The sequence below is a fragment of the Oryza sativa genome, chromosome 12 (assembly GCF_034140825.1).
Source record: "Oryza sativa Japonica Group chromosome 12, ASM3414082v1".
Classification (NCBI taxonomy): Eukaryota; Viridiplantae; Streptophyta; class Magnoliopsida; order Poales; family Poaceae; genus Oryza; species Oryza sativa.
In genome coordinates, this window is record NC_089046.1 from 17451447 (window position 1) to 17459626 (window position 8180).

General features: G+C 45.1%; 1 pseudogene; it reads left to right on the plus strand.

Moving 5' to 3' along the window:
* The first annotated feature begins 998 nt into the window (after nt 1-998).
* LOC9269389 (AAA-ATPase At3g28580-like) lies at nt 999-2864 on the plus strand (annotated as a pseudogene).
* The last annotated feature ends 5316 nt before the right edge of the window (nt 2865-8180 follow it).

An 8180-nucleotide genomic window follows, 5' to 3' on the forward strand; every position in this document is an offset into this window, starting at 1 on the left:
CTCTTTAAAAAAACATGCATTCTAACTTGAGATAAAAGTCAGGCACCTAACTGCATCTCATGATTTTCTAAACTAAAATATCCAAGCGAATTTCCACGATGAATTTCACCATAGCTAAACCGTATAACAATTACATGATTAAAATATCTTCACCCGTTACAACGCACGGGCATTTTTTCTAGTTTAGAAAGGTAGAAAAAAAATGCCCCTCCACTTCGTCCTCCCCCACACATGCGCACAACACAGTACTACCCACCCCCTCCCCTCTCGGCTTTAGCTATCCACTCTACCCCTCCCTATTTTTTATAGCGAGAAATAATTAAAATTATTAAAACAATGCATAACTTTTAAGCTACACATGTAACCTCTAATCGAACTATTGTTGTATTCATAATTAAACCAATAATTTAAAGATCCATAACGCTAATATTTGAACTTGTATAAAATAAAACAAGAAATAGAAAATGTCAATAGGGAATAAATTCAACTATTTGGAGAAAATGTAATAAGTTCATAAAAAAATTGGCTCTTCCATTAAAATTGAACCAACCATTGCATGTTCCATTTTTATAACAATTTTCAAATACCTTACATCTATATAACCTATACCATAGGATTATGAGTTTCTCTGCATATTATTGCATATAAGTCACACTAATGTTCGAAAGTTATATTTGTTATTATTAAAGTTAATTTTTTGGATTCATCATAACTAGGTATTTTCTTTTTAAAAAGATAGTATAAATCACATATATTACAAGGGAAGGAGTAATTGCTAAACCCGATACGGTGATAGGCCGCCCCTCTTGTGGTCTCTGAGTCACTTGCAATATCTACATGTTTCATGTGGAGTAAGTCAAATCACCTCGCTCGCTTTGCTTCGACGAAACTTCGACGACGCGTTCTCACCTTCTTCCACGATGAAACGGCGGGAACCATTTAAAGCCACACCACGCCAATTATATAAGCCGAGCCACACCGCCACAGACGAAGCAACGGTAAACAAGCACACATCCACACAACGGCAATTAATCATTGCAGAGAGCTAGCTAGCAGTGGGCAGTGGCTGCTAGTTAGGTGAGCAGTGGCTGCAACCTGCAAGGGGCAAGTCATGGCATCCGTGGAGACGTGGGTAGGGTTCGGGTCGGCCATGGCCGGCGTGGGCTTGCTTTGGTCCCGGATGCCGGAGCACGTCCATGAGGAGGCTAGGTACATCATCAGCAGCCTGGTCCCCATGGCGATGTCCTACTTCAACCCCTACGAGCAGATCACCGTGTCCGAGTACGGCGAGGAGCGGTTCCGGCGGAACAAGATGTTCGGCGCCGTCTCCACCTACCTGAGCCGCGTGTGTGCCGGTGGCGCCTGCAAGCTCAAGGCCGAGCTCTGCAACAACACCAAGGACGACCCGGTTGTCACCCTCGACGAGAACCAGGAGGTCGTCGACAGCTTCGACGGCGCGCGCATGTGGTGGAGGCTGTGCCCCAAGGCCTCCAAGAACAAGGGGGCCATCACCGTCAGCTACTACCCCGGCGAAACGGACGAGCCGCGCTGCTTCCGGCTGGTGTTCCACAAGCGCCACCGCCAGCTCGTCCTCAGCTCCTACCTACCAAGCGTCGTCCGGCGGTGGCGCGAGCTCACCGCCAAGAACCGGCAGAGGCGGCTGTTCACAAACCACGCCAGCGAGGGGAACAAGAGCGTGTGGACCAGCGTCCCTTACAATCCACCCGCGACGTTCGACATGCTCGCCATGGACCACGCGAAGAAGGTCGACATCATGGAGGATCTCACGGTGTTCCAGAAGGGGAAGGAGTACCACTCCAAGGTCGGCAAGGCGTGGAAGCGCGGGTACCTTCTGCGTGGGCTACCGGGCACGGGCAAGTCCACCATGATCGGGGCCATGGCCAACTTCCTCGACTACGACGTCTACGACCTCGACCTAATTTCCGTCAAGAACAACAGCGAGCTGCGGAAGCTCTTCCTTGACACGACGGACAAGTCCATCATCGTTATAGAGGACATTGACGCGATCGAGGACGAACTCACTACCAAGCGCAAGGGCAACAAGGTAGTCAACGGCGACGACGAAATCCGCGACAAGCATATATATGCTGGTAGAGTTTGCCGACAAGAACGATGAGAAGAGCAGAGTGACACTGTCGGGCCTGCTCAGCTTCGTCAACAGGCTGTGGTCGGCGTGCGGCAGCGAGAGGGTCTTCATGTTCACAACGAACCACATCGACTGGCTCGACCCGGCCCTAATCTGGCCGGGGAGGATGGACAAGCACATCGAGATGTCATACTGCCGCTTCGAGGCCTTCAAGGTGCTCGCCAAGAGCTACCTGGACATCACCGACCACTCACTATTCGCTGAAATCGGGCAGCTGCTAGACGAGACCGACACGACTCCGGCAGACGTTGCCGATAACCTCATGGTAAGGAGCAAGAGGAACGGTGAAATCAGTCGACTGCTGCTCGACGACGAGATGGATGGGTCACCGCCGGCAGACGTGGCCAATAACTTCATGCTACGGTGCAAGAGGAAGAGAGACGCGGACGAATGCCTGGCAGGTTTAGTGCAAACACTGAAGAAGGCCAAGATGGAATCCGCAACACCTCCAATGGACACAATCGAGGAAGAGGCAAAAGAGGAACACAACCTAACGCAAAAGAAAGCTACAGAAGGGGGCGGATATATGATGAGTGCACGCTGCTAGGCATTTGTAGGTTGGGAAATGCCACAGCTAGACTCCTTGTTTTGCGTTTGCTATTTTACCTGACTTGCGTGTTTACTAGTCACTTAAGGTTGCATAAACCATACCGTAAAATGGAATAATATATAAAATTAGTGGTGTAATACCCTAGAATTCGTCTTGTCAACTTTTAAATGTTATTTAATCTTGGTAAGAACAGACTTATATTACTGAGTGTTGTTTGCCGAAAATGCTTCGTCTCGAGCATTCGATGTGGGATGAAATATGGGACGCATCATCGAGTTGGTCCTACCACTAAACCAATCTCCCACATTTCCCTCCCCATGGTCCCTTCTCTAGCGTCTCACTCTCTTTCTCTCCGCCTCTCACTCTCTGGCTCTCGGCCACCTCGCGAGATGGAATAGCAGGAGGTCAGCTTCCCAACCTCCACCACCGCAACCGGAACCTCACCGCCACCGTATTCAGCCACGCTAAGCTCTGGGCACCGGATTACACTAGTACAACAACGATTTTTGTATGCGTCCAAAATAAATTTTAGCATGCGGCTAGACAGCCCGCATGAACCTAGGTGTGTGAAAACCAAAATTTTCCATGCGAGCAGAGCAAACGTATGCAAAAATAGGATTTTTGTGTGCGGTCATCTATGTCAAGCGAACGCGAAAATAATTTCAGCAAAAAAAATAAAAATTCCCAGGATAAAATTCGAAACCCTAGCTCCCCGATTCATCCCAAACCCTAGCCATTGTCGTCACAGCCACCACCACTGTCGTCGTCCTCGTCATCATCGTCGTCGCAGCCGCCGCCGCTCGCTTCCTTCACCTAAGGCCGCTGTCACCGTCGTTGTCCTCACATCCGCCGCCATTGCTTGCTCTCGCCGCTTGAGGCCGCCGTCGCAACGCCCCCCGTATTCAGATTGGATACAGATCTGCTGCTTCCGTTAGCACCGGTGGCGGATCAGCCTAGTCCGATGCCGCCGCCACCGTCCCTATCCCGAGGCCGCCAGTTCCAAGCGTCGTCATCGCTCCTGAGGGTGGGGGAGGCGGATCCATCCCGTGACTACCGGATCCGCGTGCAGGAGCCGCTCCCGAGGGCTGGGGCGGCGAATCTGCACCAAGCCCACTGGCGCCGCCCACCCCCGAGGCCACTGTCTTTGTGCCCCCGAGCTTTACAATTGCTTTCAAATTCAGTATTTAAAGCAGTAGAATTAATATGAGGAGAAATTTGTAATGATTTGCAACTTTTAACCAAATATCATAATCCACAACCATCATATAAGATTTCATCTTATCGCACCAACAAGGAAAATCAACTCCATAAAAAACATGTGGGTAAAAACCCAAGATCGGTAAGAGAAAAAAGAGAAAATGTGGCTTTCACACCACTTATAGGATCGAATACAAGAACCAACCAAGCCTACCAGAAAGGTGAATGGTAGAAACACAAAAACCAAAACTTTTAGTGGAAATAACCCTCAAACCTGATGAAGTCCTCGGCGTAGTGGGTCTAACCGCCGTGTGCACACTGGTCTGACTACACCTTTGCCGCTAGACTAACCGGTGTTATCCAACCGGTTAGACCACTACCTCCTTGTCAGCTGTCTTCTCACCGCCGCCAGTCTAACCGGTTGTTTGCTATCGGTTAGACCGCCATCATCCTGCCGGTTAGACCACTCGCCAGAAGCCAGTATGACTATTAAGATTCAGAAAAAACACATATCGATGAAACACTTTAAAGTAGATCAACTTTACGAAGTGCACCTAAAGCACTTCTCTCTCAACTCATAAACTAGAACCAAAGCCTCAAAGCAAATTATATTTTTTTCTCCCCCAAGAAGTCGATATCTTCTAACTTGAACTCCTCTTTTATTTATACCTACAACATCGCGGTCCCTAGCCATGAATCCAACTAGAACTAGTACTCCTAATCATATAGAAAACATACCAAACCAGGGAAACAACATGCTCATACAATTCCATTCTTCAATCTTCCATACTTGGACTTCAATCCTAGTTTGACTCCTATTTTCATACACACACAACACCATGAGTATGCCATATGAAAACCTTCACTTTCACGTGTATTGCTTTCTAGCCTAAGGATCCCACATAAGGATATCCTTGATCATCTGGACCTCAACTTCACCCAAGCCTAGTCTCGATCCATCACTAGCCATACTCCCATGATTTCAAGCAAGATCTGCACATGAACAACAAAAAGACTCCATATCCGAGTACAAGTTTATACCAACTTGACTCACATCAACACACAATAGTATCACATATCAATAGAAACCTTCTAGAAACCATAACATGAAGCAATCTACAAGTTCCATGAATACAACCCGAAACTGGCTCCAACCTGGAGTATATCGGTCTGACCGTCGGGCCACCCGATCACCACTTGTCTGACCGGCGGTACACATCCGGTCTAACCGGCCTCCTAAAAGCGACCGATCTGTTCATCATTCAAAAACACGATACGCTGCATTTTCACAAATACTTACATTTGACAATTGTTCATTACCCAGATTAATCATCATATGATTCTACACATCTTGCATTACACGTACACATGGTTAGAGTAGATGTGATCCATTTGTTAGTGGTGACATAAAAATAAAAAAGTTTTCTTCCTCATATTGTTAAACAGAGTTCGTTACATCAGTTATCATTAATGTGTTAGTGGAATCACACCTAAGATGTATTAGGTTTTTCTCGGTTGCTAATGTAGTGTATTCATATGTCATGGAAGGTAAAATAATCACGGGGAAAGCAAAAGGATGCAAAGCATACATTCCAAGAATTAGATATTACTGGAGTGGCATTAGTTGTCATCTTGAACCAAGATTTGCTTTTCAGATTTCAAGAACTTCAAAGAAAGATACTTTTCTGTTTACTGATGTCTGATTTTGATACTCTGTGTGTGTAAAATTGCTAATATTGTTTCCTTCACATGGAAATGCTTGCTTGGTAATGTGATTCATTTTGTTCTTCATCATATGCATGTAAAGCTGAGGATCTAGATAATGATGTCTGTATGGCAGCAGATGACCTGATGTCAGCTGCTGCACCTTTGACAGTTACTATTGCAGAATGATCAGACACTGTGTTCAATATTTTTCTGTAGTTCTTTTGGAACATAGGGCTTGTTTGGTTTCTAGGGACTTATTCCAAGTCCCTGTCATATCGGATGTTTGGATATTAACTTGGAGTATTAAAGATACACTAATTACAAAACCCATTCCATAACTTTGGACTAATTCACGAGACGAATCTTTTGAGTCTAATTACGCCATGATTTTGACAATGTGATGCTACAGTAAACTTTTGATAATTATGGATTAATTAGGCTTAAAAAATTCGTCTCGCGGATTAGCTCTTATTTATGAAATTAGTTTTTTTATTAGTCTATGTTTAATATTCTAAATTAATGTCCAAACATCCGATGTGACATGGGCTAAAAAGTTTTAGCTTTCTAAACACCCCCATAGTCAATACACATTAAGAAATTCATTAAGGAATCATTAACTTCAATGCTATCCTTTGGAATCTTTTTCTCATGACAAAGAAAATAGAGAGAAAAAATAGAGGGTTTCCTCTCCCCTCTCGCTCTATGGCTCTCTGCCGCCTCGCAGAGATGCAATAGCAGGAGGCCTGCTTCCCAACCTTTCTTTCTTCTTTTCTTAACCAGTCAATGAATCAAAAGTGTACGGTCTGTACTTTGATTGGTACGATGGGTGATTCTACCCATACAACGAGAATATCCATACTGCTTGGATTTATATTCTACCTGGGCAAGAGTGTATCTCCATTCTACCTAGTCATCACAAATTTGAATTAATGCTATTATCTACACACCCCATGATTCATGAACAAAGCCAAAATTTGCCTGGTCTTAATTGACTTCTATCTCAATCTTTCACCCATGCTACAAAGTTGTATTCTTCAATTCCCGCAGCAATAGGTATCGCCTAGTCTAAGAAATAAGATTGGAAATAACCAAGACAGTTCAAGATTAACAAGATGCTTAAATAGATTTGAACCAGTTGATAAGTACTTTCCGGAGCGATTGATATAGAAACCGTAACTAAGAAAGCAAATCAATCAAAGCAAGAGCCAATAAATCTGGTAAGCAATGCGAGCAAAAGAAGAACCAGTATATTGGACCTAACCGAGAAGTACTAATTCCACCGATACAAACAATGGGTTTTGACGAAACTAACTTTTTTGCCAGAGATCGAACTTAACCGATGCATCCTAAACTCGAAAACAAGAATTCGTCAGAAAAATTAGGGTGGTGATGCGCCGAAAGTTGTATATTTTACAAAGACCCTGAGTGTACATATTTATATCCATATACAATACTAAGTCCGACTCTATTACGATTGTATTGATATAGAACTCTATCTCTAATTAAGGAAATTATTATAGACTTCGACTCCCAAACGACTCATATCGGCTAATCGTTACTTAAACATATCCGAGTTTGAACCTCACACGACTCCATCAGCTCAGAACTCTATTAACAAGAATAGAGACTATGATACACCTTCGTTTTCTCCGGAGCTTACTCAATCTTGGATAAATTTGTCAAACCGAATTTCTACAGTATGAAGGCTTCCTTTGACCCGGCCTTGACTAATGAAAATTAACAAATTTCATCATTAATAAATTGGGTAGACAGGCGGCCCAACCGCACAGAAAAAATGGTTTTGATCGCATGCAAAAATGTTCTTTTAAGTAGTGTATGTTTGTAAATTTGTACTCTATCTTTGATCATCATATAAATATTCAGTTTATCCAGTAAGTAGGATAAAAATTCTATGAAGCTTCTTGGATATACTGTACGAAAAAATACAGGTTTAGCAAACGGGTTTTATTTCTAGAATGAACACATATATGGGTATCTGAGGTGCATGGCAAAACTCATCATGCATGCCCACCTATCTTGCTGTAGCCACCTCGTGAAGAGCCGCGTAGTGAGATTTCCTCGTCGATCAGACCGTGCAATATCAGCATGAGCTGATCGATCACTAGCCGCTAGCGCTAGGTCTTTCTCAATAATACTAATATGCATGCCCGCAAACACTGAGGCCGACGCCCACCCACTCCCATAGGGGCCACCAGCTACCAGTGCTACCCAATCATCAGTCAAATGGTGCATCTTTCACTTGATGCGCAAAGCGTTGGTTGATACCGACCCAATAGCCGATCGTCGACCGGCTCAACTCGGTCATCGCAACGGGTACGGACACCAAAAGTGGCCGGCCATGGGCTCCCGCGGCCGCCACCTCTCGGACCTTCGCCATGGTGGCCCATCTCTACTTCTGGCGACGGCTTCCCTCGGGCGAGGCCAACACAAGACCTCGCCGAGACGCCGGATACGGAGGGAAAAGGAAGAAGACACCGGATCAGGAGGAAGAGGAAGGAGTGAGAAGGGAAGAATGCAACCTCGCCGCCACCCTTCTCT